The sequence below is a fragment of the Dermacentor variabilis genome, chromosome 1 (genome assembly GCF_050947875.1).
Source record: "Dermacentor variabilis isolate Ectoservices chromosome 1, ASM5094787v1, whole genome shotgun sequence".
In the NCBI taxonomy this organism is placed as follows: Eukaryota; Metazoa; Arthropoda; class Arachnida; order Ixodida; family Ixodidae; genus Dermacentor; species Dermacentor variabilis.
In genome coordinates, this window is record NC_134568.1 from 51,854,967 (window position 1) to 51,882,435 (window position 27,469).

At 49.1% G+C, this 27,469-nt stretch overlaps 1 pseudogene; it reads left to right on the forward strand.

Annotated features, from left to right (window-relative positions):
* LOC142573571 (uncharacterized) lies at positions 1 to 27,193 on the forward strand (annotated as a pseudogene).
* Positions 27,194 to 27,469: the final 276 nt, after the last annotated feature.

Here is a 27,469-nt window from a genome sequence, read left to right on the forward strand (position 1 = left end):
ATGGTCGTGGATGGAAGCCACTCGGGCAACCCAGCGAAACGAAAGGCCGTTCCCAGCTTGCCCGATAATGTACAGGCTAAAGCCAAGTCCGAACTCAGAGAAATCTTAGATTCCATCTGCTTCGAGATCAAGAAGATTAACGAACGACTATCTGCAGGGGATCAGCGACTCTTGGTCGTGGATCAGAAGTTAGACGCGCAAAACGTGAAAATTCAATGCTTAGAAAACAGAATGCCAGAGATAGAGTCCAAGGTGCAGGAAATGGACATCAGGACGTCGACTCACGTACGTCCCGTTTACTTCCCGGATGGCGCGTCGGTACCTACGCCGCCACCACTGCACATCCCCGGACCGATTAATAGAACCATCTCCCTCGAGACCCTAGTAGCAACTCCGGAAGGTGCTCTATACAGCAATGATGGGGCCACACACCCAATTTAGGATTTGGCAGTGGAACTGCAGGGGACTCCATCATAAGAGATGCACCCTGCAGCAGTTTGTTCGCACTCACAAAGAAAAGCCACATGTTATATTATTGCAAGAAACGATGAGTGATCAGGTTTCACTCCAGGGATACAAAGCTCTTGCTCTCCGTGGGGACGGCAAAGGAATCTGCACATTAGTCTGCAGCAAGTTCACTTTCGTCGCACACGATCTAGGGGTCCGACCTAGCAAGACGGAGACCTCCCTAGTAGAAGTCATGCCAAGTCAATCCAACATCTCCAGCATTTTTATGCTTAACGTATATAGCAGCCCGAGCGATCACAGAAAACGTTTCAAAACCATCCTCACTAGGGCAACGAAAGTCGCCGGAAACTCTCCACTGGTTGTGGCCGGCGATTTCAACGACCCCTTTCACGCGTGGAACTACACGCACGACACGGTCAAGGGCAGAAGCTTGAGGCAGGAGGCGGGAGATGCGGGACTTCCTCTATTGACGGACCCAGCCTTTCCCACCAGACGTGGCACCTCCTCGACCAGGGACTCTGTCCCAGATCTCGCCTTTGTTAAAAACGCTGGCTCAGCCGTGTGGTCGAATCTGCTCATAGACCTCGGTAGCGATCACTACATCACGGTCACCAGCTTACAAGTGGAGCAGAAAAGAAAGAAGGCCTTCTCGATCCCTGACTGGGACAAATTCCGTGAGGTTCGCAAAGCCCGCGCCGCCCGTGGAGAAAAGTCGGAGTCTCGTCCAGTGGTGCGCATTAATTCTGCAAGATGTCTGCTCCACCACCAAAACCATAGAGACGGATCTACAGACAGACAAAATGGATAGCAGGCTAACACACCTTCTCGAGGCAAAGCAATCACTTCTCGAGAGGTGGAAAAGCCAACGCTTAAATCGCAAGCTGAGAAATAAGATAGCCGAGATCAACAAGCAGATCGACGAGCACTGCCAAGCCCTGTGTAGGCAGCAATGGGACGAAATTTGCAATTCAATCGACGGGCAGAGGCGCAAGGGAGGCAAGTGGAATCTTCTCAAACACTTTCTCCCACTGCTCCAAAACAGAATAATGGTGAAAATGATAAACGTATTCAGAAAGTGGAAAAGGAAAATGCGCGACTAAGAGAACAGCTCTCAGGAGAAGAACAAAAACGACAATCACTTGAGAAACAAATGTCAGAGTTAGAGGCGCGCTTTTTCAATAGCACAATACAACTGAAAACGCCGCGTCAGTCTGAAGAAATAGCCAAAACGAAAACGGCGGCAGGTATAAACTACGCCTCCGCGCAGTCTCCGACAACCCAAATCTCAAATAACGCGCAGATAACGGCAGCGCAGACCCAGACAATGATCGCGGAGAACTTGAAAATATTTATGCATGAAATGATGACGTTAGTTACCCAAAGGTTAACGGAGTTTCAACAACTATGCACGAACGACTTCGACAAACACAAGGTATTCGTGGCGGAACAGCTTAAGGCAGTCTCGAAGGTTGTTCCCACCAAAAAACGCGCAATTGCGATAGGAGCGGGTTCGGTAAAAACTAAAATAAGCCACTGCGTAACAGAATCCGACGGCTCGGACACGGAAACGTCACGGGCTTAAAATAAGAGTGGGCAACATGGCTAATCACGCTAAGAAATCACAACGAATACAGAATTCAGAACAATTAGAGATATGGCAATGGAACTGCCGCTCCTTCTCCAGGAAAGCGGCAGTGTTCCAACAGTTTATCAAAAACTCCGGAATCGCTCCGGACGTGATATGTCTGCAGGAGGCCCGGGCCAAGCCTGCCAAACTGCAGGGATACTACACTCTGAGCGATCCTCAAAATTCGAAGGTCGCCACGCTGTGGTAAGCAAGTCGATAAACGCTCAATTATTAACACTTCCGCAAACTGAGGGTGAGACTAATTCCATAGTTATCAGTGTGATGTCAAAGAAACGAAGTAAGGCACACACACTAATCACAAATCTGTACAGTCTTCCCAAAAGCAAAGGAGACGACCTACCCCACATTCTCTCAGCAACAAAAGATTTAGCGGGCACCAGGGATAAGGCGGTGATAGTGGGTGACTTTAATGCACCCCACATACTATGGGGATACGCGAAAACGTCGCCCAAAGGGTTCCTACTCGAGCGCACCGCAACGGCCTTGGGCTTACGGACAATCAATGAGATCGGCAAACCGACGCACACGGGTAACAGCGTCAGCAGAGACACGGCGCCCGACCGTGCCTTTACAATTAACATCAGAGACGCACAATGGGTTTCCTTTGAGGAAAACCTGGGAAGCGATCACGACATAATCCGAGTAGCGCTCTCCACGCCCAACATACGGAGAGCAATAGGAATGACTAAATTAAGTGAGTGGCCTCGTTATAGAGAACTCCAGAGAGCGCTGGAGGAGTCGGATACAGCCGCGACCAATATGCGAGAATGGACTGAATTCCTTCGAAGAGCACACGGGGACACCACTAAAGCCATTGAGCGTACAGCAGAGGTGCCGGTAATAGACTCTCACCTGGTCAGCCTGTGGGAAGAAAGGTGGAAACTGGCCGAGAGGTGGAAAAGACAACGTCTAAACAAACACCTGAGACAACGCATCGCTCTCTTAGCAGAGCAAGCTCAAGGCCACGCCAACGAGCTCGCTAAAAACGAGTGGGCGACGTTCTGTGGAACCATATCAGGAACTCTGGGAACGACCAGTACGTGGCGAATACTACGAAGCATGCTAGACCCGATGAGCACGCATACTGAGAATAACAAGAAGCTCCAAATTATAGCAGACAACTTCGAGGGTACCAGACCAAGATCTAATCCATGCTCCTCGGAAAAAGTACATAGGACCCCCACCTGCCACGGGATCGTCGTACGCGAAGAGACAATACGCGGGGGAGGCGAACCCTAAATTAGACGAAGAAATAACGTACGCGGAAGTGTATGAGGCGGCACAATCCGCAGTTAAAGACTCGGCACCGGGCCCAGACTAGATCACAAATGCAATAATTCAAAACATGGATTCGGTAGCCCTAGCGAAAATAACAAAGATTTTCAATAGCGAGTGCTGGACCCAGGGAGACTTGCCTCAAGAGTGGAACTTGGCTAAAATAATCATGATCCCCAAACCAAAAAAGAATCCCACGATTGATACACTACGGCCGGTGTCGCTCACGTCCTGCCTGGGTAAGCTCTATGAAAGGGCCATAGCAGATTGCAGTGATACCTGGAAGAGTGGAGATGGTTCCCGGACTCCATGATAGGATTTCGCACGGGTTTATTTTGCCAGGACGCGTTTCTCCTACTTAGAGATGAAATTCTAACTAATATACCGTACGGCGACGAGAGACTAGTCCTAGCACTAGACCTCAAAGGAGCCTTCGACAACGTCTCTCGCGCCGCAATATTAGAGGAACTCGAACTCGCGGGTTGCAGTGAGCGCACATACAATTACTTAAGAGCGTTTCTTTCCAACCGCGAGGCGAACATCAGTATTGACCAAATAACTTCGAATTTATTTAAAATGCCTGACAAAGGAACTCCTCAAGGAGCTATATTGGCGATACCTCAACATGGCGATGTGTCGCCTCGCGCGCGATCTGGATCGGATACCCGACCTAGGTTACACGCTCTACACGGACATCATGCTGTGGACGAGCAGAGGTTCACTAGGGGATAAGGAATATACGCTCCAAAGCGCAGTATTAGCGGTGGAGAAATTTTCTACATGGAGTGGCCTGAAGTGCGCACCAGCAAAATCTGAGGTCATCCGGATACACGCGAAAGGCTACAAATCGAGAGGATCGATTAACATCGTGGTTTAGGGCCAATCAGTCCGAGAGGTACCCACGATGCGAGGCCTGGGTTCGTGGCTTGAGAGCGACGGGACAGCAGTACAGACACTCAAGACCCTCAAATCCACAGCCCACAACATAGCCCAAATGATACGTCGCGTGACGTATCGAAAAGTGGGAATGCGAGAAGACGATACCCTAAGGCTCGTACAGGCCTTAGTGGTTAGTCGAATCACGTATGGCTTACCGTACCAAATCCTAAACAGAGAGGAGGAAAAGCAGGCTAACACAATAATCCGAACCGCTTTCAAAGCTGCTCTGGGCCTGCCTAAGTGTACTTCAACGGAGCGCATGGTAGCTTTGGGAGTGCGCAATACTTTCGACGAACTGAGGCAGGCCACCCTGATGCGACAGAGTGCCTCAGCTTCACAAAAACTGGTAGGGCAATATTGGCTAGACTCAATATCCCAGCATACCCCATTTATCTCACAGAGCAGGCCGTACCTCTCCCTCCTTCGATGAGATCCAAAATTACCGTAGCCCCAATTCCAAAGAATATGCATCCCGAGTACAACAAAGAAAGGCGCAAAGCACGCGCACAACACATTCAATCAGCGTACTCTAATAACCACAGTTACAACGCGTACTACACGGATGCAGCTGTGTATGCAGAGGCGACCGGGCAGCGCCACCAAAGGAGGTACGCCCTGGCAGTCGTGAATGCGATCAGCCAACAGCAAATTACCGCGTTGGCCACGGCAAGATCACCCACCTCGGCTGAAATATTAGCAGTGGCGATCGCACTCGCTCACGCGGAGCGTTCGCAAAGGGACTCGGTCGTGGTCACGGACTCCCAGGAGACATGTCGCATGTTTCTCAAGGGCCACGTGACTGCGGCTAGCCTCGCGATAATCCCCAAATCCTTCAACCACCATCATCGCCTACTCTGGTGCTCGGGCCACGCGGGGGTACAGGAGAACGAAAAGGCTAACGCGTTAGCTCGAGGGTTCACTAACCGAGCGACGACGTCCTTTTCTAACCCCAACCACCCGCACTATCCCTCACAAAATTCCACCAATTTAAATGCCAAAGACATCCTTGCTCATCAGCGCGGAGTCCGCAGAAAATACCCGCCGCCTCACCCACAACTTAGCGGGAAAGAGGCCGCCGATTGGCGTAAAATACAGACAGGGGTATTCCCCCATTTAAAATTGCTTAACGCCATGTATCCCATTCGTTATAGGGCCAACTGTCCTTGGTGCGGTGGCTTACCTTCCCTATTACCTATAACCTGGGAGTGCACTAAGCACCCTCATAGGCCCCTCACTAAAGGCTAAACAGAGCACAAGCAGTTACACTTAGGCAATTACAAACACAGTCTTATTATTCACCTGCACAAATAAAAGAATGGTATGACATTGCAGACATGAATATTATATGCAAAGCATTCGAAAAGGAGATATGCACGCTTGAACATCTGCTCTGGGAGTGTGGGTCGCTCGGCCCTGGCATTTCCCGGAATCGGTTTTTAGGAATGATCAGACCTTCAGATCATAACCCTCAAGTCCTGGCTGTCCAGTACGCCCGTGATAGGGCTAGGAGGCTTGACCTCCCGGTCCCGACATGGGAATAGCCAGGCAGGTGGCAACACCTTGTACAGGACCAGAATAAAGTTTTTCTTCCTCCTCCTCCTCCGAATACCAGCAAAACAATGGAGCAGTGGGAGGCACAACTCGCCCGCTCCGACCTGGCAGGACAAAAGTCCTTAATTAGCCAGGTCAGGCAGGCGGCAGAGGCCAGTGGGGCCCTGGACTGAGAGGCTCCGACCTCCCCTCCTTCAAATCCTTTCCATTTCAATAAAGTTTCTATTTATATTTCTCAAACACTTGCTCGACGACTCCGGCACCAAGTCAAACCAGAGAAGTGTCCTCGCTAAAGCGCTCCACGAAGCCAAGAAGTCGTCTTCGGAAAAGGACGTGCTGGAGATGCTAGCTAAGAAGTACCTGCCGCTCAAAACTGTGGCCGATGACGCGGCATACCCAGTATACAAAGGGAAGCCGAACTCCGCGCTGGACGAGCCTTTCAAAGTCAGTGAAATCTGTCGCGCCCTACACGACCTCAATGGTAGGTCAGCGCCCGGCCCGGATCACATTAACAACAAGGCTCTCAGAAGCCTAGAGGACGCACCGGTCGAGTTTCTCACAGATGAGATAAATCGGATTTGGGAGGGGGGAATTGTACCGGAAGAATGGAAGTTGGCGAAGGTCATACTAATCCCAAAGCCCGGTAAACCGCCGAGCTTGGACAACCTCCACCCCATCTCTCTGACATCATGTGTAGGGAAGGTCGCCGAGCACGCCATCCATAACAGAACTGCCGAGTATATCGAGACCAACGACCTTTTCCCTCACAACATGATAGGCTTCAGGCCAGGCCTTTCCACCCTGGACGCCATGAAGCTTATCAGGATACAAATCCTGGAACGCTGCACTCGGGATACGAGAGCCATCCTTGGTTTGGACGTGGAGAAGGCCTTTGATAACATCCGTCACGAGTTCGTTCTCGACGCCATCTCCAAACTCGACCTAGACTCGTCCTTCCATGCCTTCGTCAGATCTTTCTTGAGCAAACGATGCGCCATCCTCAAGGCTGGAGATTTGGAATCGGAGAAAATGGAGCTGAGCAGAAGAGGCACCCCCCAGGGGTCAGTCATCTCACCGCTCCTCTTTAACATCGCAATGCTCGACCTCTCAAGATACCTAGGCAAGGTCTAGGGCATCGGTCACACGATCTACGCAGACCACATCACTGTCTGGTGCGCCGGTGGCAGTGACGGACAAGTCGAAGCCGCTCTCCAGGAAGCTGTCGACACTACAGAGCGCTTTCTAACCGACACGGGACTCCGGTGCTCCCCAAAGAAATCGGAGCTCCTTCTCTACAGCCCAACTAGAAAGGGCCGCAAGCCACAGAACTGGAAACCCCCCACTGAAATTGAGATTAATCTCTACACCAAGTGCGGAGATCCCATTCCCAAAGTTGCGTCCATTCGAATCTTGGGAATGACACTCGAAGGGGCGGGCCCCCCCTACCCCCCCCCCCCCCACGAATAGCATCACCATTCACAAACTAGCAAAGAAGACGGAGAGCGTCATCGGTCTAATTAGGCGGGTAGCTAACAGAAGGAGAGGCCCGAGCGAAGAGAATCTGATAAGGCTAGTCCACGCTTTCTTGTTATGGCATTTCACGTACGTAGCGGCCATGCATGTCTGGAAGAGGGCCGAGCGAGACAAGCTAAATGCCATGATAAGGAGGGGGATCAAGAGCGTGCTCGAATTACCAAACTACACACGCACCGACCGACTCCTGCAGTTAGGTATGCATAATACCCTGGAAGAAATTGCAGAAGCACAAGAAAGGGCACAGATTCTCAGGATCTCCGGCACCAGGGCAGGCAGACGACTCCTAACAGAGATGGGCGTCCCACCGGCCGCTGTCGGAGACGCCTACCAGGGCCTTCCGAAAGAGCAGGAAGATAGCATCATCATATCGCCTGCCCCGCGCAATATGCATCCCCAGCGTAACGTAGAAAGAAGGAAGGCCAGGGAAGTGGCGCCCCTACGCCGCGCGACAGAACTCCCTGGCGGCAGCTGCTTCGTTGACGCGGCCCAGTATGGCAACAACTATTTCACGGTAGTGTCGATCAACCACAGGGGTTCGACCGTTAACGCCGCTTCGGTACGAAACACGTCGTCGCGTGCGGCCGAGCAAGTGGCCATTGCCTTGGCCCTCCTGGACGACAAACATGCCAATATCTTCAGCGACTCCAGGGCAGCCATCCGCGCCTTCAGCGTTGGCGCTGTGTGTATAAGGAAGCCTGTCGCATCCTCGACGGCAAAAGCATCGCCACCCACACTCTCACGTGGTTCCCCGCTCACATGGGATCTATGATGGGAGGCCCCACAAACCTCAACGAGCTGGCCCACTCCAAGGCGCGAGGTCTCGCTTTCCGCGACCATGGAGAACTCCAACGCCGGCACACAGTGGTGTAGAACAGAGATCAACCGACCACATACAATGAAATTTTATTTTAATTTTAGAGATCAACCGACCACTTTTATCTCGGCAGGAGAGACTTTCCCCTTCCACACAAGAAGTTAAATAGAGCGCAGGCATTGACCCTCAGATTATTGCAAACAGGCTCGTATTCCAGCCCGGCTTTATTCCACAAGCTTTATCCCGACACCTATGCCACTAGTTCTTGCAGGCACTGCAATGACATCGCTAGCCTAGACCACATGCGCTGGCGTTGCCCCTCGTTACGAGGCACAGAACAAATCAATGAGGACAAGTGGCTCTCCGCTATCAAGAGCCCCGATGCCGGGGCGCAACTATGGGCTGTCCAGAGGGCCCACGATGCGGCGGTCGGGCATGGCCTGACTGTCCCGACGTGGGAGCGGCCCGCAGCGCGCTGAGTCGCGTACCTCAGGACCTTCATTAAAGTTTTGCATCAATCCATCCAACAGGCACGTACCCAAGGGGGAGCCCGGGGGGGCCCGGCCTGCCCCCCCCCCTCCCCGCCCACGCCACCACTTCTCACACACATTCCTAAAGCGCCGCCAAATCAATGTTGAGACTTGACAGCTATTCGGCGGTCAACATTTTGTTGCCTTTTGCACTACTTTTGGATGGCGGTAGTTATCGGCGTCTCCTGGGATGTGAAGGCCAGTTTCCTCATCAATTCGGTGCCCGCACGATTAATTCGAAATGCGTTCAGTTGTCACCGTCTATTCAACGGTCACGCGCATCGTTGTTGCTTCGTTAGTTCAACCTTCTTCGTCTAGGCTGATCCAGGGACCAGGAAAGGGATTTAGTTCGTGGTCAGCTGGTCTGTATGTACGTGGAACGAGTTTAACTTTTCTTTTTGTTTCATTATTTCGCCTAGTGACGGCTCGCCGCGGCGCTGACAGATCCTCGGAACCATATACCCGTGATATGGGTTAGATAAGGTGGAAAATAAAATAATGCGAGACAGCGTCCATCATCAAACCCTGCAATAACCCTTAAACTCATAGCCAATATGACTGTCACCCGTTAACTCGTCTGGTTTTTCCCCCATTGTACAGTACTTTTCGTGCAAAATTGGCAACTAGAAAGAGGAGTCTCAAGGAGTTGTGAAATTAAGCGATCTACTAAGGGAGAGGGCCGATCGAGACAACAGCCAAACAGGAAGAAAAAGCGAAAATTAACAAATTTAGCCATTCTTTATGAAAATATTTATGGATCAACATCTCTTTATTTAAAAAAAAAACAGAAAACGCCGCCGGAAGTGGAGGACAATTCCGTGTGTTCTGAATGACGCTTCTACAGTTATCATTACAGCCGCCTAACGTAGCCACTTCTCTGCTGTGGTTATGTAAGTGTTTTTCTAACCTTCCGCGGTGGGCGCAGTACATCTAGAATCGCAGCTTCCTACTGTTGTGACTTCGAGGTGGAGGACGAAAGACGGACTCGTTCCGTAGACGAAGAAGAAACGAAAAGCTTTATATATAATATTTACAGATGGTGGATGATAGCGTTCACGTATGGTTCGGGTAGCAGTAGGAGCGCGTCAGACCGACTGGGCGGCTGCAAGCGACTCTCTTTCTGACCCCTCGTCGGCAGGAACCGGGTGGGGCAGGGTGATGACCTCGCCTGCGTCGAATTCTTGATTCGTCGCGGTGATGACTGGGCGCCGCGGAGATGGCTTGGCGCTTCTTGAAGTCGCCTCCCGTGTCGAATGCTTTATTCGTCATGGAGAAGTAGGTGCTTTCGTCTCCTCGTGGCAGCCACGTGGTGCAGGTAGTAAGGCCGCCTCGTGGTTGCCTCGTGGTCGCCACGTGGTGCTCGTACTATGGCACAACACTACGCCATACGCGGTTGTACGCGATTGGCGACCACGCATTGTTACGTAACTTCCCAAATAACAATACGAGTCGGTGGTGGCACTTGTTAGAGCAGTAAACGAGGGATCCAAGCGAACTCGATTGTTCCGCAAATATATATTCCTGTATAATTCTTCAAAAACGCTACTATAGTCGGATACAACTTAAGTCTGCAATGAAGCTCAGCCCACGCCCTCATAACCGCCAGCCCAGTGTTCCTCCGCGAGGTTGCAAATAATTAGCACTTCAAACTTTTTATGTTACCCAAATACGGCGGTAACTACAAATATAAAATTATTAGTGCATAATTTTTATACCTTTTCCCTCGCCTATTAAGCGGAATGGCGAATGCCTGATTCTTTATTGAACTGAAATAACATGCTTGCTTCACTACAACTATTTGTTGTGAAGTTTCACTTCAGTTGGCAGTGAAGTTCCATGAGTAAAACGGGTGCAGCAGTGAAATGAACTGCACCGCAGACTTTTGAAGACTCCATACATTTTGTCCATGTCTGTTGCACACCTCATTGCTTCTGCTGATGAAAATACTCTTCAAAAACAGCAGACGCTCCGGTGGTATCAAAGTACGACGCCATTTTGAAAAGGCCGCATGACGACGATTTTGTTTGCTTCTGCAATTGGCTGGCCGAGCAACCTAACTCCGCGCGGTCCATGTGCCTTTGTTGCCAAATGCTGTTCTTTTTAAGTTCTATTCTAATAAAGTAATCTTTATTTTACACTTTTGCTTCTTTACTTGTTCTTAGCAGTGTTCTTTTTGCGCTTCTTTCCTGCGCGAGTCCACTTGACGTGGTTCTTTGTTTGCTAAGTAAAGGAGAGGTGTATCGGCGTTATCGCACAGGCGTATGTGTAAAATACACCTTATTTCATTTCTCTTTTGTGGGTTTACGCGTTTTTATGGCGAATGGTGGGCGTTATTTACATTTATACTAGTAAAGGTACCCGCCCTCATTTGCATAGAAAGGTTACCTTGGGTTGCCCCCCCCCCCCCCTGAAGAAAGAATCCTGGGTACGTGCCCTGTTGGATCTGGAGGACAATCCCAATTGCTGTCCCCCAGATTGTGGACCTTGCCGTTGGGTGCGGGAGTTGGCCGAGGTTGAGGAGGAATTTGAGATGAAAACTGGAGGTTTATTTACATTATTTACAGTGAGATTACAAATAAATTAACAGTCATAAAGTCATTACGGGCCGGCAGCAACTCGGACGCTGCGGCCCGTGGCATGAAGCTCGAAAGAGATGAATGAAGGAATGCTCCCTTGCTGCTCCCGGTCTGTGGCTTTTAACCCTTTCGGTGTCTCGAAGGCACGTCACGTTCGGCCAATCGGCGAGCCCGCTCAGGTGGCGTCATTTTCGGCCAATGGTAGGCGCCCGTGCGATTGTGTCACACCCGGCGCAGAGGGTCGCTCCTTGGGCCCCAGTTGTCCGAGGGCTTACTTCTCTCTGCGGTATTGCCTTCCTGGCTTGCAAGCGCCGTCAGAAAGACGGATGGGGGGGATTGCTGCTAGGGCTTCATGGTGCATTACAGCCGTCTTGCCTCGGGACCCCTGTTACCCGGAACAGTGCCAGGCTCTCGCTGCGCTTTCGGGAAGAGGCAAGCAGTGAATAGCTCCACCTGCGGCGCACGAGATGAGGGACGCCAACTCGTTTGCACGTGCCGCGCCTCGGGAACGGGGTAGATGTGCTTCTGTGCTCCTTATTTTGGTGTGGCACGATTCGATGTGGTCTGTTGAACTCGAAGGAGGCTCAGGAAAAGGTCCCGTATCTAACAGCCTGCTTTCCAACTTGATATAAATTCTGCCCACCTTAACATCGTATAATATAGTATTAAAATACGTTTTTTTTTCTATCGGTGGGTCATAGAAACAATTTGGTGTTTGCTTTAAAAATGCTTGTGGACGACTAGCAGAATATATAAACACCCATTTGAAGCCACTTATTCCACCTAGAGCCAAGCACTCAATTTATCCCTCATTATGGTAAGGTCCTGACCTCCGAACATGTAACTGGGACTTATGTTGCTATGTAGGTTCAGGTGTACCATTCAAACAGGAAATAAAACACGTTGTTAAGCATTGTATTAAGGCACATTGTTAGGCATTGTATTAAACACGTTGTTGGTGCATTGTATTAAGAAACAACCAGCCAAAAAAAATGACGCAGATAGGAAACATACAAAAGACCGGAAAGAGGCTGGTTCCTGTCTTTCCAGCCTCTTTTCTGTCTTGTATGTTTTCTGGTTCTTTCTTAAAACAGGAAGTAGTCTACTGTGTTCAATTTTGCATACAATTATGTAATTGCACGCTAAAAGTTAACTCTTATTCCGTTTCACTTTGACGCCTCGATCACTATATATGTGCAACCAAACAGGTCTAGTAAAACTTTTGTAAAGAACTCTAGTAAAAAACGTTCCGTAATTCTACAAGACTTTATTTGCGACTTCTGTACACTTATATTAGCAACACCTTCCTGACTCTGCAAGAAAGAATGGCCTGGTTTCTCCGCAGCATATGAAAGAAGCAGACAACTAAACTCCATTTCAAGCATTTCAGCAGACATTTTCAACCATTTATCCATGTGCAAGGCACGACCTCGACTTCCTCCGTAGCCATAAACTCGACAATTGAATACATCTGAAACGACGCCACCATGGGTATCTTAAAATAGAGAACCGAAATATACATTTAAAAAAAAGTACACTATTTCAGCTATAGCGTCATACGCCATCCCAACCAGACCGGGCCACATGCACGCTCATTGTTGTCGAGGCGGATTAGCTGCAGCGCGCCTGGTTGAATAATAACAACAATAATTTATTTGTTCAAAGATATGACCCCCCCAAAACGTTTGACCAACAGCCGAGGGCTATTGCGAAAAGGTGTCGAACCATAAATAACTATTTTTCTTTTGTTTGGTCAAATCATACATAATAAGTGTGTACACATCATATCAGATGGGGAGCTATCGCGGTTTTTGTGACGTCACGCGACAGACAGGTAAAGTGGGGATGGTCCAAAAAAGTTTTTGACAAATGGCGGAGCGCTGATTGCAGAATTGGAAAAGAAAAGTTTGGAATAGTTTTACGATATAGCGCGCGCCCCTGGTTCCATCTCACCCGGGAGCGGCATCACTAGGGCGACAAGAAATTTCTCGAAGTGATGGGCTCGTCCTGCCGTGATTTTTGATGAGTCAGGTGGAAAGCTCTCCATTAAGTTATGTTGTACGCTCCTAAGGTCGCTCGACTGGGCCGTGTGTGCCAGTCGATCTACGGGATTTTGTTTGGCTCAGTGGAACTCAGAGCCGGAACCGGTCGTGGCGCACCCTCGTGTGCTCGCGCTGCTCCGCGGATGGCTCTGGTGGCCTCCATGGTTGTATGCCTTGACCTCTTTTGCGTAAATGCAGTCCGAGGGTCAATCAGGCTTATGTATTGTAAGACCGACATGGCTGTTTGTGTGTTGAGTTCAGTAACTCAATTGTGCTGCACACAGCAGCCCCCTTGTCCGGGAAGGACCGTTGGCCCGAACCAAATCCCCCCCTTTCCCCAGTCAGCCCGGGTAGAGGGGGAGCGCCGGGGCCAATGTACCGAATGATGTTGGGTTGATGAGTCCTTGTAAGCTCCGGGACGCGGGACCTCCGGGTGCCAAGTCCTCTTCCCATCTGACAACGGCGCCCTCGTATGCATGATTATCTTTGTATGTACACATGGCCACAAAAGTTTACGGACTACGGATCTCAGAAAACGTTCAATTCCCGAACAGTCTGTAGCAGTAGCCAGAACTGGATACGAAAATGTTGTTAGCATATTCTAGTCGAGAGACGAAACGCAAACACCGGGCTATATACGTTGTGATGTTGCGGAGATATTAAGCTTTTTCTCAGATTTCATGGTCCGTAATACTTTGTGGCCGGGTGTACATATCTCATAGCATCGCTACAAAACTATGTAAAGTCACCTCATCATTGTACGTAACCTTTGTGTACACTGCATATATTGAACATCATTTTGTGTAATGCGAAAATTAGTTTACGTGTAACTGTGCGTTTCCGTGGGTCATTACCTGCCGGCCTCGCGCACGAACTCCCATAAAGAGTTGATAGTTCGCTGGGCGTCGAACTGAGGGAGCGGCATCGTCCATGCCTCCAGTGAGGTAATGTCGCATCCTTGGTGTTTGTCTCTTACTATCGCGAGTCCGGGACGGTCCCACATTAGGCGCCTGACTGTCGGACGAGCACCGATGTCGCACGTACTGCGCGTCACTGGTGGCGACGTCACGTTCGGCTCCGTTTCTTCGTCCTCCTCTTTGTCCAGCAGGCGTCATCTCTGATGGCCTCGCGTCTTCCTCGAAGCGGCGTGCGCGCGCCACTTAGCGAGGACGTCTTCGGTGAGTGCTGTGCCCGTCCTGGCTTTGTGCACCAGGGCTTGCGCGCCCCGAGGAAGCCCCTTGGGCAAAGGGCGGGCATTGTGTGGTACCTTCGCCTTCAGCTCCCTTTTTGCTTGCAGTTTGAGTCGCTCGCGCTCCTCCTCCGGGTCCCCGCGCACAGTAATAAGAGGGACTGGGCCCAGGGGAGATGAGCGGGAAAATAACAGCTCGCTTGCTGCACTGTGGGCCGCACCGTTGCCGATGTTGCCCGAGTGCCCCGGAACCCAGTCCACTCATACGCCCATGACGTAATCATGATGAAGGGATGCGCCTGCGACCTTAATATCATGCGCCCACGTGCCTACTCTAGGCATCCACGTGAGCGAATTTAGGGCGTCTAAGGAGTCGGTGAATATTGTGAACTCTTTGCTTCTGTGGTCTTCCGCACTTATATTTCCGCCTTTCCCGTCAGCCTCTCCATGGCTATAGGATGGCCTGCAGTTCAAGTAACTTAATGGTCGGTTCTTGCTGGTGTTGGTGGATCTGGACATCTTGCTTCTCACCATCAACGACTGCCAGCGCCGCTAAGGAGGTAGTAGGATCCAGTGGCGTAGCTAGGTCGTCTGGCACCCGGGGCCGATAGCTCTTCTGCCCCCCCTCCCCCCTCCCCGGAGGTAGTCGAGGATATCGACAATTTTCGGGTGTCTTCAGACGTATATGACACCCCCCCCCCCCACCCTACTGGACCCGTGCACCCGGGGCCAGTAGGGTGGGGGGGTGTCACCAACACCAACACCAACACATATGTTCACTTTGTGATTAATCTGCATTCTGTTTTCAGCAAAAGCTAGGCTTTAAGGAAAAGTTTAGTGCACCCAAGACGAACAAGAACGTAGAAAAGATAACACAGCTCAGATGTCGCTCCTTCTGAAGCTAGGCTTTGTTTGCATCACTAAGTTTAATCCCGTGAGGAGACGCATGGTTGTATTCAAAACATTCTTTATTAAAATTCAAGCATCAGACTGCAGTAATCGTTATACACGTTACTCTATAAATATGCAATAGATATATACAATACTTAAGGCAATACAAACACCATAAAAATGCACTAGAATATAGATGAAAATTACCAACTGTAATTACAAAACATAATTTGAAAATATTTTCGTTAAAGCTAAGACAAGCAAGGACGACACCAAATAAACGTGGCACTGTCAAAAACAAAAAATACAGTTCTTTATGAGCACGCTGATTAAGCATCAGACAGCAGTAATCGTTATACACGTTACTCTATAAATATGCAATAGATATATACAATACTTAAGGCAATACAAAGACCATAAATATGCACTAGAATATAGATGAAAATTACCAACTGTAATTACAAAACATAATTTGAAAATATTTTCGTTAAAGCTAAGACAAGCAAGGACGACACCAAATAAACGTGGCACTGTCAAAAACAAAAAAATACAGTTCTTTATGAGCACGCTGATTGATTGATTGATTGATTGATTGATTGATTGATTGATTGATTGATTGATGTTTTATGGCGCAAGGGCCAAGTATGGCCAAAGAGCGCCATCAGAATCAGAATCAGAATCGGTTTTTATTGAGATCATTAGAATGATTACAAGTTGTTAATATTCAGGAGGAGGTCCCGGAGTCAAAGACTGCAATGGGACCTCCTTTACAAAGTAAACGTAATAAAACAAAAGTACAGCAGTTTTCAACAAATTGTTAACATAGAAAAATTACAAGTTTTAGTATGAATACCATGATTGAAGAATTACATATGCATAAATGTCATGAAAAAGAGCACTGTAACACAATCTCGTAGACAACTGATAAAGTAACTGCGTAGATGACGTTAAGAACACAGTAGAATTAGTTAACTCGAATGTATATGTGAGGCAGAAACAGAAACGTAACTGTATGGCATTGAAAATGAAATGAAGGCACCCTGAAAGAATGGTTGTGAGTATGGACTAGGCATCAGTATTCGACAGAATGTAATCTTTTAGTTGTTTCTTGAACTCGTGAATTTTAAGTGTTTTTATGTGTAATGGTAGTGTGTTCCAGAATGCGACAGATGAAAATGTCCGTGGTAATGAGTTCGCAGTGTAATTATGAGTTCTATGAAGATGGTGTGACGTGGCTGTAAAGGGGCCTTAAAAATGGTCGCTCTAAAGTGCGTAAAATCTGTATAATAAGATTATGGCGATGAGGTATGACGTGTACTATGAACATTAAGATGCATTTAAAAAGAATGATACGACAGGTAAAAGTAAATCAGGTTATAAGATATGCTAGAGCACTACTGCCTCCTTAAAGCCCTTGAAACACAAGGGCCTGGAGGCATGTGCTATGCAAAACAATTATCGCAGCGGCATCCTCTGGAGCGAGGATGCTCTACAAATTTACTGGGCTTATAACGTGCAGAACGACACCATTTAAGAAGTTGAGGAATGCCTTGGTGTTAAAAAGCGGTTCCTTACCAAGAAACGTAGCCGGGTGTAGAGGGATGTAATAACGGTATGCAAGTGGAAAATGTTTCTTTCTTTCAGATTCGGCTTTCAGACATTCCAAGAGGACGTGGAGGACGGTCAGCCTCTCACCACATCGACCACAGGTTGACGGTTCATTTCCAGTAAGCAGAAAATTGTGGGTACCAAATGTGTGCCTTATTCTGAGGCGACAAAATAAGACATCTGTTCGCCGAGATTTTGTTGGAAAGGGCCAAAAACCTAACTGTGGCTTTATAACGTGCAGTTTATTATTTGTTTCTTCGTTCCACATGCGCTGCCAGTGTTTTCGCAGTTTCCTTCTTAACAACGGCCTCAGATCTGTGACAGGGACAGCAGCCGTAGGAAAAGTGGTTAGTGATGTGAGTGATGTGGCCATTTTGTCAGCTAGCACATTACCCTCGATGCCCTTATGGCCAGGCACCCAGCATATTACTACGTGTCTATGTGATAGATAAATATTGCATAAGAGCGAGTAAAGTTCAATGAAAACAGGATTTGTATGCTTTTGTAAGGAAATTAACGCTTTTACATGACTTAAAGAGTCTGTAAATACTATTGCTCTGTCGAGTTTTAATTTATTTATTTGTTTTACTGCAGACAGTACTGCATAGGCTTCTGCAGTGAAGATACTTGTTAAAGGATTCAATACGTCAGATTCAGAAAATGAGGGACCAACTGCAGCAAAAGATACGCCAGAATGTGATTTTGACGTGTCTGTGTAGAATTCGCTGCAGGAGTACTTCGATTGAAGTTCCCGGAAATGCATAGCGATTTCGAGGTCAGGTGCGTGCTTTGTTACCTCTACAAAGGCTATGTCACAGTCTATCACCTGCCACTCCCAGGGTGGTAATAGCTTAGCTGGAAGCATTAGGCAATATTCGAGAACTGGGAGGTCCATTTCCGTGCTAAGTTCTCTTGCACGCAGTGAGAAAGGAAGTCCCATAGAGGGTCTATTCCGAAAAAGTGTTTCACATGTCAAGTCGTTAACGGTTGTGAAACACGGATGTTCCTTATTAGAGCAAACCTTGAGAAAATACGTTAAGCTGATGTATGTTCTCTGAAAATGGAGTGACCACTCATCTGACTCGACGTATAGACTTTCGACAGGGCTTGTTCTAAATGCGCCAGTGGCCAGACGGATACCCAGATGATGAACGGGGTCTAACATCTTAAGCGCGCTCGGTGCGGCAGAGTGATACACTACGGCACCATAATCTAACCGTGATCGAACTAGGCTCCTGTAAATGTTCAATAAACACTGTCTGTCGCTACCCCACGTTGTGTGGGATAGGATTTTAAGTTCATTGTTCTAAGACATTTTTCTTTAAGATATTTTATGTGAGGAATGAAAGTAAGCCTGGAGTCAAGTATAACACCAAGAAATGTATGCTCTTTGTTTACAGGAATTTGTTGTCCGCCCAGTTCTACGCAAGGATCTGGGACCAGGCCTCTCTTTCTTGTGAAGAGAACACAAGAACTCTTCTGGGGGTTGACTTTAAATCCATTTTGGTCTGCCCATTTGGACACCTTTTAAGCCCTGCTGTACCTGTCTTTCGCATACTTTGAGGTTGCAGGATTTGAAGCCTATTTGTATATCGTCTATGCATACGGATAAAAAATGGCCGGTGGTAGTGAAGCACGTAGTGTGTTCATCTTAACGATAAAGAGAGTGCAGCTGAGCACGCCTCCCTGGGGTACACCAGTTTCCTGCGTAAAAGGACGTGACAGTGCATTGCCGACTTTTACACGGAAGGTACGACTGGACAAATAGCTTTCAATTATTTTCAACACATTTTCACAGATGCCCATTCCCGACAAGTCTCGCAAGATCCCGTAACGCCATGTTGTATCATATGCCCTCTCCATATCGAGGAATATCGAGAGGAAATACTGTTTGTGTACAAATGCATCGCGGATATATCCTTCAATGCGCACAAGATGATCGGTTGTCGACCGCCCTTCTCTGAAGCCACACTGATAGGGATCGAGCATATTATTGAGTTCAAGGAAATGTACGGATCTGCGATTAATCATTTTTTCAAAAAGCTTACACAGACAATTTGTAAGAGCTATCGGACGATAACTTGCTGCCAAGGAAGGGTCTTTTCCCTGCTTCAGAACAGGAACCACAATCGCTTCTTTCCATGTAGATGGGAGGTATCCCGCAGCCCAAATAGTGTTGAAAAGTGTGAGTAGTGTAACTTGTGTGTCAGTATGTAAGTTTCTGATCATGTAATACATGACTCTGTCAGGTCCCGGTGCAGTGCTTTTGCATGTGTTCAAGGCAGCGCTCAACTCGACAATACTGAAAGGCCGGTTATAGGGTTCATTCTGTCTGGATTTTCGTATGATTGGCTTACAGTCTTCTATTTGTTTATATTTGAGATAGGATTGATAATAATTGATTGAGCTCGACACACGCTCAAAGTGCTCCCCAAGTGAATCTGCCTGGTCTTGAAGGGTATCGCCTTGTGTGTTTACCAAACGGAGGGAGTATGTTTGTCGCCCTCTTATCCTATTAGCCCTGTTCCAGACTTTGGCCTCATCTGTATACGAGTTGATACCCGATAAAAACGTCTGCCGACTATCTCTTCTGGCCTGTCGGCGGGTTCGCCTGCCTTGGGATTTTACTTTTTTAAAGTTGATAAGATTCTCCGCAGTGGGGGAGGCGCGTAGCAACCCCCACGCTTTGTTTTGTTTCTTACGAGCGATCCTACAATCGTCGTTCCACCACGGGACACGCCTTTTACATGCCAAGCCCTTTACTTGTGATATGCATTTAGATGCGGCATCTATTATGAAGGCTGTAAAATGCTCCACAGCAGCATCAATTTCTAACGAGGAGATGTCATGCCATGAGATACTAGTGAGAGTTCGGAATTTCTCCCAAGTGGCTGTATCAATCTTCCACCTATAGGTGCCTGTGGTGGATATTCATTTTCTTTAGGTGTTCGTAGCAGTATGGGGAAGTGGTCGCTTCCGTAAGGATTCTTTGTAACTTCCCATTCGAGTTCAGGCAGAATAGAAGGACAAAATATATGCTGAGATAAATTGAAGAAAAGGTTCTGTTTGCTAGAGAGTAATATGTGGGTTCCTTCTTATTCAGCAAGCACGCATCTGAAGAAAAAAGGAACTGTTCAACAAGACGACCTCGCGCGTCTACACGAGAGTCGCCCCACAGGCAGCTCTGCGCATTGAAATCGCCAAGAACAACATAAGGTTCTGGCAATTCGTCTATAAATGACTGAAATTCATGTTTGTTTAATTTGTAGTGCGGGGGTACGTAAAGCGAGCAAATCGTGACGAGTTTATTTAGAACAACTCGAACCGCCACTGCTTCAAGGGGAGTTTGTAGCTGTAAACGCTGACACGAAATGCTTTTATGAATGAAAATGGCAACACCGCCTGATGATACGACAGCATCATCGCGATCTTTGCGAAACGTGGCATACGGTCGGAGAAAGTTTGTGTGTTGTGGTTTTAGGTGTGTTTCCTGTAGACACAGCACTTTTGGATTGTGTTTTTGGATAAGCGCTTGTACATCATCAAGGTTCCTAAGAAGACCTCTGACGTTTCATTGAATTATTTGCGAATCCATATTTGAAGTAAATCGGTGTTGTGTATACAGAAACAGAAGTGATGCATTAGGTTACAGAGCTCTTTCGAGACCCTGCAACCGGGTGTTTTGCCTTTTCTGAAGCGTTCGAGGGAGCCTCGCCGCTCCTTAGGCGCTTGGTGTGCCGTGAGGATAGGTGTTGTGTCCATTGCCTCTTGTGAGGCGCCGGACACGCGCTCTTGCGAGCGAGAAGTTCTTCGGGAGAGTCTCACCTCGGAAGGCAAGACCCCTGCGCCCTCCAGCCCGGAGGTCGATGGAGCTCCCTGTGGAATTTGGCTGCGCCGGCTGTTGCCAGCGCTGGGAGGGGCCGGGGAGATTGAGGCAGCCTCGGCTGCGCCTACCTTCGGGGCCGCTATCGGTCCTGTGGGATCGCTGCGTGTAGCGCAGGTTGCCGCAGATAACTCTTGTGGGGCCGGCAACCCAAGGGTAGCCTGGTCTGTTTGCTGGTTGGATGGAGTAGGCTTACCTACTTCCACCCTGGGGGCAGGAGCCAAAAGTACCTGCTCGCTGCACGCGGGCAGGGCACTTGGCATTGGCAGCTGCGACGCCGCCCCCCGACGCGCCGCATCAGCATAAGGTGTGCTGTGGAAAGGTGAGCACCTCTTACGGGCTTCCTTAAACGAAATGTTTTCTTTGACTTTGAGGGTGATTATTTCTTTTTCTTTCTTCCAGTTCGGACAGGAGCGTGAGTAGGCTGGATGGTCACCACTGCAGTTCACACAGTGAGGTGTGCCACTGCAGTTGTCGGACGGGTGGCCCTGCACTCCACACTTTGCACAAGTTGTTTGACCACGGCAGCTCTGAGAGCCATGGCCGAACCTCTGACATTGGAAACACCGTCTAGGGTTGGGGATATATGGTCGGGCAGTTAACCTGATATATCCCGTTTCGATGGTTTCTGGCAGAACGCTGCATGCAAATGTTAGTACAAGATGCTTGGTGGGTATTTCCTTGTTGTCTCGTCTAAGTATAATTCGTTTTACATTGGTGACATTTTGTTCTTTCCACCCTTCCAGGAGTTCAGCTTCTGTCAAATCTTAGAGGTCTGCCTCTGATACGACTCCGCGTGAGCTATTCATTGATCTGTGTGGTGTAACAGAGACTGCTATATCGCCAAATTTCACAAGCTTGCCTAGTTTCTCACACTGATTTTTCTGAGGGATCTCAAGAAGAAGGTCTCCACTAGCCATTTTAGTCACTTTATAACCTGACCCTAAGGCTTCGGTCAAAGATTTTGCTACTGTGAATGGTGAAATGAATCTGGCTTATTTTTCAGGGTTCTCACTGTGTACTACGTGGTATTTTGGGTAGGTCGATCTCTTTAGTGCGGGTGAAACATGTGCTCAGGTCTTCGGTGCGCCCCCTCTTCTGAGGGTGATGATCAAGTAGGCGGGGAAATGCGGGTGTTCCCATAGTATTTCAGTTTCTTTTCGGCAGCAATGGCGGCCAACCACCACGGAGCCCAATATCCACGGGGACGCTGCAGGACTTAATGCGTAAGGCTGCAGGCGCCAACCGTGCATTGCCACTATATAACCTAATATATTATACCCAAGGGAGGGCACATACACAAGGTTAACCCTAGCCGCCTAGGAAAATTAGGAAGTGACGGAAGAGAAGAGATGAAAGGACAGTAAAAGAAAGAAGATAGGAAAGAGAAAAGGTTGAAGAGATGGACAGGAAAAGGCGACTGCCGATTTCCCCCGGGTGGGTTAGTCCGGGGGTGCCGTCTACGTGAAGCAGAGGCCAAAGAGGTGTGTTGCCTCCGCCGGGGGGCCTTAACGGTCCGAACACCCGGCATTGGCTCAACCCCCAGGATCCCCCTTTCCCCGGACACGGCTAAGCCGCGCACGGCTACACGCGGGAGGGTCCGACCCTCATGTGCTCGGGTCCGTGGTGTCGCAACACACCAAATGCCTGTTGACGCAGACGCCCCTGCGGGGATAAGCACGCTGAATATCACAAGAACAAACAAGAGACGAACAACGAAGATTTGCATATCTTGAATTACACTGCTCATCGTTTCATTGGCAACGTGGAGGCTGGGAGGCGACACAACGAACTTATTGGAACTATTCATGTATAGCGCAAACAGTCCTCTTTTTAAAATGGCATCTTTCGCGACTTCGCTTCGGCGAAATCAGATATAGTCTGTTCGAGGGATAGATCGCGGAGGAGGTCACTTTCAATGGACATGATAGCAAGCGAGTTAACCTTGTCGTCAAGGAGGCTCGAACGAAGGCGATTTAAGACCGAACGAAAACGATCGTTCGGTCTTAGAGTTTGCCACGGGTATGCTTAAGTACATTCGCAAAGCAATAGAAAGGTTCGGAAACACATCAATAAGCTTTCTTTCGTGTAGCAACTTCATTATTCCCAGGGGACTCGAGTCCTGGCACACGGAGTTGTGCAGAAAGTTCGCAAACTGAACGATTTCAGCGGAAAATGCTGGCTCCAAATCATTTTTGTAGGTTCTCACCAACTTCTCAGCCTGCTGTGCCAGACAGGCCTCGCTCCCAACTTCTGTCAGCAATTTTAATAATCAGAACATTTCGCAGAGTTCAGTGTAGGCAGCCTTTCGCACTCGCAAAGCAGAGCCTAGACTGTCAAGTACAACATTGTAGGTCTCTAAGATAAACTTCTTCTACCTTGTAGCGCACTATCGCTTTTTCCGTCCGGGTGCTTACTGAAAACGATGCGTTTGCCCTCATCCTGATAACATTAATTGGTACTTAGCGTTCCTGCTCTCTCTTCGAAGGTATCAAAAAGAGGTCGCAAAGAATTAACAAAGCCTTCTAGAGAGCTCAGCAGGTCTACAGTAGTTGAAATGTCTAGGCCTGGTTTCTGAAGTGCTACGCTCGTTTTGTCAAAGCGCTCCAAGGCCGCGATCGCATAACAGTGAAACTATTGGCGAATCTTCCGGACTCGGCCTACTTGCTAGAGTACATTAATCAGATCTGGGACGGGCGTCCACTCCCTCCCGATTGGAAGACCTCCTTGGTCACTTTCATCCCTAAGCCAGGCAAGACCGTAAATACCGACAACCTAAGGCCCATCTCACTGACCTCGTGTGCGGGCAAACTTATGTAGAAGATGGTTCGGGATCGCCTCTCTCCGTAGATGGAGGCTAAGGGCCTCTTTGCAGACACTATTTTTGGTTTCCGCCCGCATATGTCTGCACAGGACGTCCTCCTCCAACTACATCGCGACATAATACGACCCACGGCCATGCGCCACAACGACAAGGCCATCCTTGCCCTCGATCTTAGGGGGGCCTTTGACAAAGTTCGTCACGGCGGCATTCTGGCAAACCTGAGCACCACGGATTGCGGGCACGAGGTATTCGCCTATGTCAGAGATTTCCTCTCGAAGCGTCAGGCCCTCCTTAAGATCGAAGATGAGGAATATGGCCCATACACCATGGGCGCACGGGGCACTCCCCAAGGAGCGGTCTTGTCGCCACCGCTTTTCAACATTGCAATGATGCAGCTTGCACAAAAATTGGCCCGGGTGGAAGGCATCCAACACGCACTTTACGCGGATGACATAACAATTTGGACTACCGAAGGGAGCGTTGGGGAAATGGAAGACCGCCTCCAGCGGGCCGCCTCCATCGTCGATAGCTATGCTATATACTGTGGTCTCCAATGCGTTCCTGCGAAATCGGAACTTCTTCACATCAGAACCAATCCTACAGACAACACGAGTTTGCGTCTCTTTCTGATGGGAGGTCCTATTGAGAGGTCGAGGAGATCCGGATCCTGGGTCTGTTCATCCATCACAGACTCAGCCCGGAATCCACTATCGACAAGCTCAAACGCGTAGGCGAACAGGTCGATCCACCGCGAACAGGCGAACAGGTATGATCCACCGCGTTTCCAACAAACGCGGCGGGTTGCGGGGCAGGGACGCGCTTCGGCTCGCCCGTGCCTTCGTAACCAGCAGGATCCTATACTCCGTACCCTACCTTAGAACTACAAAGAAACACGATGAACGCATTGACGCCATCATAAGGAAGGTCACAAAGCGAGCTTTAGACCTCCCGGTGGCTACCTGCGACGCTAAGTTGTTGGCTCTAGGTGTGCTTAACTCCTACCAGGAGTTGAAGGAGGCCCACCTTGTGAACCAATACACGCGACTCTCACAGACGGTGTCCGGGCGCCACCTGCTAGACCACTTGCACATACAACACGAGTGCATTCCAGAGGAGACATGCAAACTTCCGGAGCTCTGGCGTCACAAGCTCTGGGTCCTCTACTCCCGCGCAACATGGACACGCAGACACATGAAGGCAGACGAAAGGCGCGCGCTCGGGCTCTCGAACACCAATATGGATTAGAGCAGGATGTATACTACGTTATGTGGCAGGGCCGTCGCCCACTGGATTCTACACGGCTGCCGTAGTTCACCAGGACCAACGAGTTAACGGACTTTCCTACCGCGCTTTCAACTCCGCGCAGGCCGAGGAGGTTGCTATTGGCGGCGAGGAGTTACGGAGTCGCCATCTATCGGAAGCGCCTCGCTTGCGTAGTATGAGGGATCACGCGGCGCGCTCCTCATAGGTTTTGCTGTCAGCGCTCACTGAAAACACCACGCGCGAGCTCTCCCGGACATTTCTGTAAGTACTTTCGAAACGAAAGAAGTTTTTTACTGTCTAAATAATAATCTTGGGCAAACTGAAAGCATAGAATCGTTTACAGACGCTAGCTCTTTACCGAATGCGTACAGTAAACGCCACTGCGCGCGGTCGCCGCGATGGAGTCTCCCAAACCGGCTTCTTGCGTGAAAGGTAGGTAAACGCTGAGAGAAAACTATGTGAAATATGTTCTTATAGTGTTTGTATAACTAAATGGAGCATAATAGAATGAAGCCTCAATGCAGCGATCGAACAGATTCGCAGCGACCGACTGCGCGTCTGCATGCTTGTTCGCGCACTGTTTCATTTTCGCCGCGTGCGCGTTTTCGCACCGTGCCATGAGCTTTAGGCCGCATATGAGCATTTGACAGTATACAAGCAACCATTGTTGCGTGGGCGCTATCAGAGCTGTTCAAAAATAATTTCATCGCAGAGACTTCGACGCCTACGGGGACTGTGATGTGCCGTCGAGACGATTCAATCTTTTTTTTCTTCTAAATTCTTGGACGTTTCAATATTATTTCTTGAGTTGCGTCGCACTGTATGTTCATCGATATTCTCAGCATGCGATCTCCCGCTGCTTCTTTTTTGTAATCCAGTGCATTAATTCATAACACAAACATGACCATACGCCATGCTTTTTTATAATGTGCTTCTTACCGCTCCCTTTCCACTCCAGTGAATTTGCCAGTATCGATAGCATCGACAAGTTCATAGACAAAACCGTCATGACATTAGTCGGGCAGCGATCTCGGGCGAGCGTCTCAGTGCGCGTTTTCCGAACATCGCAGACTCAGCGCCGTAGCAGAAATCGTCCTCGCGTCTGTGCTTGCTGCATACCCGAGTTGTAGCCGATGACTGTTTGCCGGTTTTATGTTTCTAAAGCAAGCTTCACGCATCTTCTTGACCTGCGGCTACGTGTGAATAAGGCTGACACGGGGCTCCGTTGCGTACGTCCGGCATTGCGGCACCGAGCAGTAGCCTACCATGTTGCGCGCCTTCAAAGGCAACCACTACCTAGCTATTGTAGTGCTTTCAAGCGTTGTAAAGGAGACACTCGAAGCGGGAAAATCTCGCCACTAAATGAGGACCGCAGCGTACGAGGGAATTTAAACTCGTTTTCAGCACGCTTCAGCGCTCCCGAAGCAGCCGACGCGGCCGCTATGTCCACATGATCCCTAATAGCACGTCACGCCGACGGTGGCGCCAGCTTTTCCAGTGGTGGAGCTCGAGGCCAATAGCACTTGCCGCCTCGGACCCGAATTCGAAGGTAATCATCACAGATTCGCGCAGAGCCTGTGAGCACCACCTGGCGGGCGCGGTATCACCTTTGGCCTAACGCATTTTAAAGCGAGCCGTGAGGGAATCGGACCCCTCACCCAAACGCATTATTTGGACTCCGGGCCACCAGGGCCTTAGAGGTAACGAGGCTGCGGACGCGGCCGCCCGAGCGCTTACCCACCGGGCACCTCAACCAGACTCTTCCGGCTCAGAGATTAGACAACCGCTTCTGCGGTTCAGGGAAATTCTGGCAGACTATTGCGAACGTCATCGGCTTTTCCCGGTCCCTGCTAAGGGCCTGAGTAAGGCCGATTAACGAACCCTGCGGCGCCTGCAGACAAACACCCTGTTGTGACCTGCAATATCAAAACATTTTGACCCGAAAGTTGATGGGCGATGCCGTCACTGTGGGGAAGTCTCCGATAACGTTCATATGGTGTGGGCATGTCAGATGAATCCGTCCCTTCACCCCCAACCCTTCCCCCACTAGAGAGGCATGGGAGGCAGCCATACTCAATTGCTCGGCGCTGGAGTCTCAAAAGGCTCTAGTCCAACGGGCGCGGGTAGCAGCTTCGTCCAGTGGGGTCCCAGACTAAGGACTCCACCTATGTAAAGGGCCATTTTTGGCCTGCAAACTCTCATCTATTCAATAAACGTTTTTCATCATCATCATCATCATCATCATCATCATCCAAGATTTCACTCCAGAAAATCGCCATGAATGCAGTCTCCAGTTTTTCATTTTCTTGAAGAGAAAGTGCGCTTCATTCCTAGTGTCACCGTTTTCTTCCTTGTTCTTTGATATAGCTTCAAGACAACACAAGACTGCACTGAAATTTTTCAGAATGGCCTTACATGATTCAGCGTGTCTT